The 12,503-nt window shown below is 42.7% G+C and overlaps 2 long non-coding RNA genes across 3 annotated transcripts in view; both read right to left on the bottom strand.

The window, feature by feature from the left end:
- Positions 1-86: 86 nt before the first annotated feature.
- Positions 87-2,805, bottom strand: LOC138224494 (uncharacterized). The gene is made up of 3 exons (XR_011182989.1): positions 2,395-2,805; positions 2,020-2,061; positions 87-1,720 (listed from the first exon to the last, which is right to left on the bottom strand). It is a non-coding gene; the product is annotated as an uncharacterized lncRNA (long non-coding RNA).
- Positions 2,806-2,824: 19 nt separating this feature from the next.
- The window catches only part of LOC138224493 (uncharacterized), a 142,102-nt gene continuing 132,423 nt past the window's right edge, over positions 2,825-12,503 (bottom strand). Inside the window, exons 6-12 of one of the 2 annotated variants that reach the window (XR_011182988.1) lie at positions 12,035-12,439; positions 10,152-10,292; positions 7,495-7,623; positions 6,552-6,716; positions 5,719-6,130; positions 5,139-5,187; positions 2,825-3,932 (exon numbers count right to left, since the gene is read on the bottom strand). This is a non-coding gene — a long non-coding RNA (uncharacterized lncRNA). Of the gene's footprint in view, positions 3,933-5,138; positions 5,188-5,547; positions 6,131-6,551; positions 6,717-7,494; positions 7,624-10,151; positions 10,293-12,034; positions 12,440-12,503 lie in introns of those variants that run through there. The other variant, XR_011182987.1, reaches the window with a different exon arrangement.

Raw genomic sequence — 12,503 nt, 5'->3', positions numbered from 1 at the left:
CTAAGTTGTAACTTCTAGGATGGTTTTGGATGTTGGTGGGTTTCTGGTGAAAAACTTAGAAAGCATGACAAGTTTTGGTGCAAAAGATTTATTTAAAGTGACTGGTACATTAACAGGATAACATGGAACTAGAGCAGTGCCAAATAAAAGAAACAAAATGAGGCTGGCTAATAGTGAGAAAGCCAACCAAACAAAAACCCAAAACACTCAGGTCTTTGGCATCTGAAACCCTGGCTAACCTTAACTACCCCCAGCCAGCCATATAAAACAAAAGCACTTGCCCATCCTAAACTAGTGTTTCCAATACAAAGACCAATGTACCCGACGACTTCAACTACATTCACTTCAATACACTAGGGAACTACAACCAAAAGCAAAAAACAAAAGATGACAAAACATACTACAAAAGAACACAAAGGTTGATAACATGTTAGGACAAGGTAATTGCAAAAAAGTTCACAAAAAAAAAAATGAAGCCAAAGCTAGACAAAAAAAAACCCCAAAGTGAAACATGAGAACTGAAGAAAACCAAAGCCGAGCCAATCACAACCAACGACACCTTCATTCTAAAAACCTCTACATTACAAAGAAAATAAAGTACATTTTCATTTCTACACAACTGAACAAGGCACAAACCACCCAGGGGCAAAATCTAATAACTTTCATAAACCCAAACCATTAAAGTTTTGTGCTTTACATTGTCAATGCCCAAAAATATATACCAAAGCTTAGATGCCTAAAGAATGCTAATAAACATTCTCTACTTACATCAAATGTACCCAAAAAGTAGGACCTGAACCTCCCCAGTAGTAAAAAAACAATTGTTAAACCAATCAATTAGGGAGCAAAATGTCCAAATAAAAACTACATGAAAAAGCAGATCCAGTGGCACAATGTACTTAATAATTAACAGCAACTTATGTTGATGGTGGTGGTACGAGAAAAAAAATTGGTACTTTTTTATTAACATCCCATACAGACAAAAAGACATTCAATAGACGACAACATTCTCTGGCAAAGTATTTACAAAGCCACAACACAAAACAAAAATCCTCTCCCATGACAAGAGCTTTCTGTGCAGGTACCAAAAAAAGAGCCACACTCCGGTAAACTTTTCCTAAATGAGTGGATGGGATTAGTTTTCCTTTTATTCATCCCTACTTAATAGGTTTAATTCACTTTTACTCTACAGCCAAGGCAAGATTTATCTACATGTGTGCACCCATGCAAATAAATCATTGCTTGACCTTAGCCTCTCAAACTCTTTTCAAAATGGCTAAGAATGTGCAAAGTAGCTACCAAGTTACAAAACTTGGAACTCTTTCTCTGTTTCTGCACCAAAAGTCACTGTCTCCTCCCTGCCAGGTGGCTCAGGTGCTGGAGTTACAAGCCAAGGTCCTAACAGCCATTACAAGGCTGGTGTGCAGAGATTCACTCAGAGCTTCACAGCTCCTGTTGGACCATCAACAGCACCTGAACCTCTTTCCAGCCCACAATTAACCCAAAAAAGACCCCCCCCTCATTTTTTTGCCTGTCATTAGAAACTTCTACAGCAGCTTTAATGATCCTCCGATGTGCCCATTGGCTTCTGGGATGGGAACAGATTCATCAAGATCTTTGCAGACAGAACCCACTACCCAGCCTGCTGCATCTGGGCTCCAGTCCTGGTGAAGGTCTTCTTGGCAGCAAAGGCCTGGTCATCCCCCTGACAGCAAAGAACCTGAAAAAAAAAAAACTAGACCGAGTCCTCTGCACTAGTCAGAAATAGTCCAGCCTACATTTCCACTTCAAACACCCAGTTTGACCTTAACTACTATAAATGTTCAGTACCACCTTTTCAGGACAAACCAACAAAACCACCCTAAAATGTGATAAAGCAAAAACAGAGTGCAGAACTCAAGTCCATTTCTAATACCTTGTTTAAAGCATTTAACATTCCCACACAAGTTCCCAAAAACAGCCAGTTAAACCTCTCCCTTCCCTCAACCTTGAGGAACTAAATTGTTCTTGAATACTTACCAAGGACATAAATCCACTTGCTTCTCCTCCTAGGTGTGCTAGCTTAAGACAAGACAATTAAAACAGTTAACATTCTCAAAAATGCAATTCCTCATTAAAAATGCAGGGTTTCAGATTCCTCCACATTCCTCTGATAACAGGATCTTTCATGTTCATTTAATGTGTAAAAAAGTTTAGGCAAGAAAAAAAGTTTTGTACTATACAACTCCCATGCACATGCCAACAGCTGCCTTACCAATATACTCAATTATCTAACTTGACATGCAATCTCCACAACTGTACCTAAACAAAATCAACATATACCCAAAGTACTCAAATGAAACCCCCCCCCCCCAAGTACCCAGTGTACTCAAAATGAGAACTTGTCTCACTCACCTGACTGGATCCTCTGATGCTGCCTTTAACTTGCAGTCTTCAGACAAGCACACCACTCTAGCAGACCTTCACTGAAAGACCCCAGAGACCAGCCCCATCTGTGCTCCACTCCTGGGCGATGAAAGGACCTCCCTCTGAAGCCCAACCTTGCTCATCTCCTCTAGCAGCATAGAGCCTGAAATGAAGAGAAGGATTCAGACCAGGTCCTCTGCACTTCTTAGAAACAGTCAAGCCAGCATTTCCACTCCCAACATGAACACAATGCAGCACCTGTCCAGGACAAACCAACAAGAAAACACCCAGCAGAGAGCCAAGAAAAACCCCCTAGTCAAGGGTTCTTGGCACAGGATCCAGTGCAGTTCCTCCCCTGGGAGAAGAGCAGGTCCTGTGCCAACACCCATCAAGAGAACCTGGCTGAACATGTGGTCTCCACAGAGCTGTAACCAGCAAGAAATCAAACTGAAGTTAGCAGCTGGTGTGCCAAGTCACCATTGTACTGCTCGGTATTTAAGTGATTAAATCCGATGCAAAGCAGTAATTGCCTTACAGGGCCAGTCAAGTGCACATTAGTATACAAATGCCTCAACCAAACAGGGAGGAAAAATTACCCAGAAGAAAGCCCAAAAAAGCTTCACCTCTAGAAACAGTTCAGCATGTTAAAGCGTGACGTTATACACCAGAAGAGATCCAAGAGCTTAACATGTAGCCTACTCCAGAAGAAACTTTTCAGCTTCAGTAAACAGTTCTAACAAGCAAATACTAAAAGGTTATATAGCATCAAGTTTGAAATGGATAAGGTTAGACCGGAAAAGAGTGAAACTCACCTCTGCTCCAGGGACATGTCCTCTATTACACCACCCTTGCACCTGCTCCAAGATCCATGTGCATCCAGGAATTTCAAGGACTGCTTGCAGCACCTCTTCACTTTCTACTGTTCAAACCACAGACTTCATTGCTTACCAATGGGCATCAACCAGTCACACAGCTGGTATCCAGTGAGCTTCCTCTGAGCAGGGTCCTCCAAGCCTGTCACTGCACTGTGCATTCAGCTGGCCAGGAACTGCAGAGCACTGATTGAACTATAATCAAATGCACAGATCTGCATCACTGCTGACCCATCTCAGGAAAAACAGCTACACTTGCACCTCCTCTACTTACCTTCAAACCCACCTATACCTAGGCCTCAAGAGTGCACCGATTAGAGTGAGAGCAAATAACATATCCACACCGAAGATGAGGGTTACAGCCCGAGCACGTCATCAGGCAGTAGGATGATTGGTTTACCCACCACTCTTTCCACCTTATTCAGAGGCTCGGGACTTTCTGTAGATGAGAACTTGAAGCAGGTGGATCACCTCGCCTTACTCAGGACAAAGCTAGCCTCCTCTCTTCTGAGCTGGACCATCATGCAGCATGGCATCATGGACACAGACACCACTAACATTGACAGTTCTGGATCTTGTTGCAATACTCCAGGACAGTTCTCACCCTGGACTTAGATGCTCTTGCTTCTTCCTTGAGATTAGCTTGGATACTGGCTGAAACCAGAAATGAAAACTAGTCAAATCTGTTGCAAAAGCAAAAAAGTAGAAAATGAGACACCCAATTAAAAACCTCTAGCTTAACCAACTGAGCCTTATAACCAAGATACATGATTGTTACCAAATCCATTTAAAGTAGTTCACCACGTAGATGTGCTGCACATCTTACCCATCATTAAAATCCAACCACCACTACCGAAAAACAGAACTGATTATGCAAAGCTGCATATCCAAATAAAATAGTAATTGAAATTCAATCTTCAAGAGACCCTAAAAATGCATACCTAGTGCAGCAGAATTTTTGCCTTAAACTCAATTTGAGACGAGCCACTTCTGATTTTGCAAAAGTAACAAATTCAAAAACAGCAAGGATCCACAGCAGTATGAGATCAAAACACTATCAATCTTCAGTACCAAACCGCTACAGCCTTAACCAAGGTGAAAAGGCTTTAGAGCTTAAACAAATTAAACAATTGAAACAAGAGTACATAGTACTCGAAACTGATTGATAGCGCACCACGTGGATTGAGGTCTTTGAGCTACATCACACACTTGACCATCATGGGGAGAATACTTTGAACACATACCGATTAACCCATGGTCAAACTAAGCCTCATATTCCTCAATGACTAGAAACACCTTTAAAAAAACCTTTCTAGAAGATCAGCAGAACCACTTAACCAAGTTTCACAGCCAGTTTTACACCAATAACAGGTTTGTGTTCATGGTTAAAGTACACATCCAGTATAAGAAAGTCCAACAGTCTTCATGTAGCTCTCTCCCTCACAAGGCACAGTACACAACCACTTCTAATAAGCTGGAAACTTGCTCCCCTTTGTGCACTAAACCTCTGACAGGACTGTGCTGGACATTCACAGAATAGTCTCACTGGGTAATCAGGAAGACACCATACTCTTAGTTCCCCCTTTAATTTACTTAATTCACTTCTAAAATTTCAATGTAAGATTTAGTTACATGTGTGCACCCATGAAATAAATCTTACATACTGACAATTCTCTAATTTCCCCAGTCATACCATATACAATTTTGCCAAATCCTCCCCAGTGCTTGCACAACACTTTCAGTATTTGACTTCCGTCCCCTGATTAACCAGTACTTATGCTACAGTGACATTATCATTAAGGCTAAAAAAAAAAAAAAAGAACCCCAGCAGCTCCAGGCTACATCAGAGTCCCCCCTTACCTGGAACAAAGTCAACTTTGGCTCAATCAGCCAGGTGGCTCAGCTGCTCCTGGGAACAACCATCAAAAGGCTGATGTGTAGAGCAGCAGTCGGAAAAGAAAGCTGCTCAAGTGGTGTCAAGCCCACAGCTGCCCCACACAACCTCCCCAATCTACTCTTGAGTGGTAAGGAACTCACTGATCTGACTGGGTCTCAGACATGGTATTTCACTGTTTGAAAACATCTCCAAGGAGTCTCCAAGAGGAGGAGGCTGCTGGTGCTACAACTGCTTAAGCAAGAAACATCAAAACAAAAGCCTACAATAAAGAAACCCACAGTTCAACAGGAAGCTAAACTTGCCCAGTGAATCCCAAAACTAAGCCTAGTACAAAAGTGAAAAGGCATTGCATTTGGAATTTGCTAGCAAGACACTCACACCTGAATCCATATAAAGATGCTTTTAATCAAACACTATAGTTTGATATTTCAGTCATCTTTGATTTGGGAAAGTGTAGAGAACCAGTCACAAGGTGCAAAATGCCAAAACTCACCAATGATTAGACAATGTTCTGCACAACCTTCCCACGTGTTTAATACTCACAGAACACTCCCGATATCCTTTCGGACGGCCAATACTATTCAATGGAAGCGTCCATCAGCACTCTTTGCATTCAGGTGGACAGGGACTGGGGAGCACAAATCACAGCATTCCACCCTAAATCACAGAAACATTCCAGAGACCAAGACACTCTTCTCTTGAGACTAGGAGCATCTTGTCTTCAACCAGTGCCACGTGCACCAACTGTAAAAGAAACAGAACTAACCACTCCCATCCTCCACACAGAGGGGACCAGGTTGTGTTGTGTAGGCTGCTCCCAACTTTAAAAGCTCTCCTCACACTGACCTGAATCTCTCCTTTGCTTACCTTCAGCTCACATTGTTCACTCGGCGCAGCCCAAGTTCACCAGCAGTAATGCTTCCTACTCCCCCGTTCTCAGTCTGACAGCTGTCACCTGCTCATTGGAATACACAGTGTAAAAAAAAAGTATTTCAACATCACTATCTTGCATCACAACACTGGCTTGAATACTGAAGATGCCCAACGGATTGCTACAGTTAAAATTAGTTGCAAAATCAAAGATTCTCAAAATATTCAATTTTCCATGCAGTAAACTAAGGAATGCTTGGCTTTCAGATTGTCCTGCATCTCTGACCCTGATTACAGGGTCTTTCAACTTCAAGTACAAACTAGAAGTAGCCAAGAGTTTGTCATACAACACTATGTCCCATGCCAAAAGCCATCTGCCCAGTACACATAAATATACCCCATACAACAGTCTACACAATTGTACGTGAACCCAGAGTACCCAGGTGTATGTACTGTACCCAATGAAAATGTTCCCCATGTAGCTAGTGTACACATTGTAGTCAAACCTGAATCCTCTGATGTTATCAATGACATTCAGACTTGGAACAAGCTCCCCACTCCTCCAGTAGACCTTCATAGAAAGAGACCGGCCCCATCTGCGCTCCACTCCTGGTGATGAAAGGTCTTCCCTCAGGAGCACAAGCCTTCTCATCCCTACTGGCAGCAGAGAGCTTGAAATGGAGAGAAGGATTTAACCCAAGTCCTCTTCCTTTCTTAGAAACAGTCAAGTCCGCATTTTCACTACCAACAGGGTCCAAGTCAAACCAACAGGACAACACCCTGCAGAAAACAAAGGAAACCCCCCAGTCCACTGTCGTGCCACAGGGGAGCAAGTGCAGTTCCTGTGCAAACACCCATCAAGAGAACCTGGCTGACATGCCGTCTCCTCAGAGTTGTAACCAGTAAGGAGTCTGATTCATCAGGTCACAATTGAACCAAAGTGATTTATTTACATGTGTGCACCCATGAAATAAATCACATACAAAGCACTAATTTAGTCTTTGAGAGCCAGAATGACAGCCAGTCAAGTGCACGTCAGTGCCTCACCCAATCAAGGAGCAAACATCACCCAAAAGAGACAAGACAAATCCAAAATTACACCTCATTTCCAAGTGGATAGCATGTTGCAATGAGGTTCAAGAGTTTAACACTAAGCCTACACCAAAAGTACCTTTTCCCCCCCATTGTAAAATTCTTACAAGTGAGGGGGTTGTTTGATCAATTTGGACTAAGCAACATGAAAGATATCCGAAAGAGAAGCTCACTCACCAATACTAAATGGTTAGAGCATCAAATTTGGTTTGGATTAGGGAAGACAGGAGAACAGTGAACTCACCTCTGCTCTGGGTAGTGCAACTGCTCCAAGATACATGGGCATCCAGGAAATGTAAGGACAGCTTGCAGCATGTCTTCGCTCTCCCGTTTTAAAGTTCTGCACTTTATACTCACGGTAGGGCATCAACAGGTCACGCAGCTAGCATCTTTTGGGCCAGCCAGTGAGCTTCCTCGAAACAGGATTCTCCAGGCCTGTCACTCCACACTGTGCATACAGCTGGCCAGGGACCGGGAAGCACATCACTGCTGACCAAATGCACAAAAAGTTTGACTTGCAACTCACCTTTACCTTGGCCACATGGGTGCACTGATTGGGTTAGGATCAATGATCAGGTCAGCATTGAAGGTGCAGGTTATAGGTTAGGGTCAGGAATTTCAGGCAGTGGGATGATTGGTTTACAGTCTGTGAGTCTTAATTTAAGCTGATAAAAAAAAAATTGAGCAGATGCATCACCTCAGCTTTATCCATACAATTAGTTAATTCACCACATAAAAGGATCAATGATCACTAAAACAAAACACTATTTTCATCCAATAAAGCTCAGGGCTACAGTACATCTGATTACACTGGCTTGCAAAAAAATCTAGAAAAATTAAAACCTCAAAAGAAGCTATTACTCTTACCTACCACAGTAATACTAACATTTTAAAAGTAAAAAACCACCACAAATCACAGGAGCGTCTTCACCTGCTGCAGCTGGGAACACACTGGCTCCAGGGCTGCCTTATAAAACTCCTCAGGGCGATTAACAGGAGCCAATCCCAACCTGTGCTCAGTGTCCCACCTCCACACCCCCACTGTTTCCAATTCAACACAACTGCTTCCAATGACTAACCTAGCACTTACCACCTCGTCTGTTAATCAGATGAGATTTGGATAATTAATGGACTACAATCAACCATAGAGAACTTTCCCACCACTATTAATCCATTAGTTATCTCAAACTAAAAAGGAAATTAACCTTTATTTAAAATAAGACAAGACTGGAGGAACAAAATTACTTAACCATGTGTTCAGCTTGGGAAGACTAGAGAAAGGTATGATATCTGAAACATACTTGAAGTAAAGCAGAAATATTAACCAGTACAGACAATTCTTTCCATATGACTTAATTACATGCAGCACTTTATGGTCCCAGGAACTAGCATGGAAACTGCTGAGCAAGAGACTTTAAGGCAGAGGTCTTAAGTCTGAAAAATTCCTTATCTGGAGCAAGCACAGCACTACCCATTGATTCAAACCAGTTTTAAACTGATACAATGCATGTAAAACCAAAACATTCAAGCAGGATGTGTCCATTCGCCTTAAGCTCACATCTTCTACCACTATATGGGTACAGAGTAACAGATTCCACTCTTAGACTCCATCACAGATAAGAACAACTGACACCCCTGCATGTTGTCACACTAAGTCCTTCTGGACCCAAGGCCTGCTCATCCCTTCTGACAGCAGAGATCCTGAAATGGAGAGAAGGATTTAGTCCAAGTCCTCAGCACTTTTCAGAAATACTAAGGAAGCTCAACCCCAAATCCAGGATCGCGCTGAACTTGCAAAATGTTCAGTATAGCACCTGCCCAGGACAAGCTAACAGGGAAACAATGTAGAGAGCAGAGAAAACCCCCCAGTCCAGGGCTCTTTCCACAAGGAAAAGATCCAGTGCAGTTCCTCTCCCTTGAAGAGAGCAGTTCCTGTGCCGACACCCATCAAGAGAACCTGGCTGACATGCCATCTCCTCAGAGCCTCAACCAGTAAGGAGTCTGCAGTGTGCCAAGTCACGGTTGTACTGCAGTGTATCCAATGTGATTTACTTACATGTGTGCACCCATGAAATAAAATCCCATACAATGCAGTAATTCAGTCTTTGAGTCAGAATGGCAGCCAGTTCAGTGCATGACAGTGTAGGAGAGCTTCAACCAAGCAGGGAACAAACCCAGAAAGAAAGCCAAAAAGGTTTAACACATTAAAAACCATGTCATTTGCCACCAGAAGATATCCAAGAGGGGGGGGTTGGGTGAGTGAAACCCACCTTGTCTCCAGGCACAGTGTCTTTCTAGACACTACCCTTCCATCTTCTCCAAGATCCATGGGCATCCAGGAAACTTGAGGACAGCTTACACCTCTTCACTTTCCCCACTGTTCAAAGCAGAGGACTTCCATACTCACAAATGGACAACAGGTCACAAAGCTGGTATCCTTTTAGCCAGCCAGTGAGCTCCCTCTGAACAGGATTCACCAATCTTGTTTCTCCACACTGGATTAATCTTGCCAGGGATTGGGAAACACTGATCATTGTACTAAAATCAATTAACAATCCACACCAAAAGATCTTGACCTACACCTCCCCTCTACGTACCTTCAAACTCACCTTTACCTTGGCCACAAGAGTGCACTTGAGTTAAGAGCAATAATTGGATCAGCATTAAAGACTCTGGCTGACTGGATTACTGACCAGTGTTTTCTGCAAACTGCCCATCACAGAGCAGCCAAGGTCAGGGATTCAGGCAATAGTTGAAATAGACAGCCTTCTGCTTCCTCAACATTCTTCCTTTGACACGGCAGACGTCCAGGGAAACTGGATCCTTTTGCAATATTCATTAACGGTTGTCAACAGCTCACTAGAATAAACATGTAGCACCAAACAACAACAATGAATCAAATTCAGTGCATCCAACTCAACTCCACCCCAATCCTGATGGATCACGGATCCTAACCCTCAATGCTGGATCCTTACTGGCTGAAAGAAAAAAAAACAAATCCTTGTCCTGCTCACCCAGGACATAGATGCCCTTGCTTCTCTTCCTTGACATTAGCTTGCAAACTTCTGAGGCAAGAGATTAGAATTCTTCAACTTGCTTCCCCGTGCCACACAAATACTCAGATCTTTAGGTCAATTTACAGAAGACTAACATTCCTAAAGTAAAAGGGGAAAAATAGTTAATGGAAGATATTTTTCCCCATCTGGACATAGGGTACATACAAGTACATCTAATGCACACCTAAATAAAACTACCAGTACTTCTACATAAAAACGGTAACAAGTTTACAGTACAGAGAATTGACAGACATTTCAAAGTTGTATACCCAAACAAATAGTGGTGGACAATGCTTTAAGAAAATGCCTCAACACACAACGAAAGAGGTGCAGTAAGTTTGCATTTACTACAAAAAGAGCAGAAAGTCCCCCCCCCACCTCCAAAAAAATAATTAGGTTCCACAGCAGTACAAAACCAAAAACATTAACCAGCTTCAGTACCAACAGCAGCAGCCTTGACTGGAGTTCCATAAGAGGGGAACGGTTTGATTTTTAACACTTAAAGTTGATTTCAGCCTTCCAGCTACAGCATGCTCTATACCATTAGGGAGATTACAGCTTGTACATATGCAGAACAAGCCATTGGTAAAACTAAGCTTAACATTCCCTAATCAAGTCATTCAAGTATTCTAAGAGGTGTAAAAATAGAAATTAGTTTACTACCATAGTATCTTGTATGGTCACAGGTCAATACACAGGAGCCAGGGAAAAATATGCAGTATAAAACCAGTTTAAACAGGAGCACAAACAATGAAGTCCTCCAGCACAAGTAAGTTTCCATACTGCTCTCTCTCCCTTCTCACAAGAGAATACATACCACTTCAATCACCTAGAAACTCATACCTCCCCTTTCTGCACTAAACCTCTGACAGCATGGCTTTTAGTGCAGATAATGGGGAAAAATACAGCCTCACTGGGCTAAATCAGGAAGTCCACCTTACACTAGACTGGAGCATAGGTTTCCCCATTTTTTAATTTAATTCAGTTCAGAATTTCAGTCAATGTTAGATTTATTTACATGTGTGCACCCATGAAATAAATCTCACATACTGTGAATCTATTTTTCACTGGTACCCTTAGCAAAATAATTTAGCCAGATCTTTCCCTGTGCTTGCACAACACTTTCAGTATTGGACTTCCATTCCTAATTTACCACTTCATTTAAGTTAAAAAACAAAGAACCCCAGCAACTACAACTAAACAAAGGCTGTAAAATCAGGGACCCCTCCTGCCTGGAACAGTCAGTTATAGCTCAACCAGCCAGGTGGCTCAGGTGCTCCTAGAAACAGCCACCCCAAGGCTGGTGTGCAGAGTGGCAGTCAGAACAGAAAGCCACTCCTACCTTTGAAGGAGGATCAAGCAATGTCAAGCCCAGAGCTGCCCCACACACAGTCACCCCAGTCTCTACTCCTGGGTGGTAGAGAACTCACTGAGCAGCTCTGACAGGGTCCCCTAACAGCTGTTGTCTTGGTTTAGTAACTAAGAACTCCTCAAGCAGATCTTCACTGAAGAGAAAGCATCCTGTCTACAGTGTACCACATCTGCACATTCCTGGCAAATAAAGGTCATCCCTCTAGGAGCAAAGGCCTAGTCAACCCTTCCAACAGCAGAACCTGAAGTAGAGATTTAGATTTGATCCTCTTCACTTTGAAACAGTAAGAATTTTTACTCCCAGTACCAGTTTAGTACTATACATGTCAGTATATAGTACAGCACCCAGAAGATAAGAAAACCTACACCTCAAATATGATAGAAAAATCACCAGAAGTCTTCCAAAACTAACACTAAGCCAATTCTTAAGGGTAAAAATAAAAAAAACAGGATACAAGAGTGAAACTCACCTCCTCCTAGACACTACCTTTACAACTGCTCAAGATCCATGGGCATCCAGAATATTCAAGGATTGCTTGCAGCACCTCTTCACCTTCCACTGTTAAAACCACAAGACTTCAATATGCACAGGTGGGCATCAACAGGTCACACAGTGGGTATCCTTTTAGCCAGCCAGTGAGCTTCCTCTGAACAATTCTCCAAGGGGTGTCTCCATACTGTGCATTGAGAAGCTCTGAGTACTGCAGTGTAGTTTAACTCACAGACAATCAGAACCACTGCTGAACAGCCTTATAAAAAGCTGGTCTGTGCAGTTTCCACACACCGTTCCAACAAAATCTCATCTGGAAACTCCACCAGCATCCTCTCCTCAAGTGAATGTGCTCATTGTCACCATCTGCCTCTCAGAACAGCACCTGAAGGAGACAAGGGCAGCAAAACACTGATGGCCACCCCACTGCCACAGAGAGGGGACCAGAA

Source organism: Lepisosteus oculatus, chromosome 22 (assembly GCF_040954835.1).
Source record: "Lepisosteus oculatus isolate fLepOcu1 chromosome 22, fLepOcu1.hap2, whole genome shotgun sequence".
In the NCBI taxonomy this organism is placed as follows: domain Eukaryota; kingdom Metazoa; phylum Chordata; class Actinopteri; order Semionotiformes; family Lepisosteidae; genus Lepisosteus; species Lepisosteus oculatus.
This window is presented reverse-complemented; position numbering and strand designations above follow the sequence as displayed.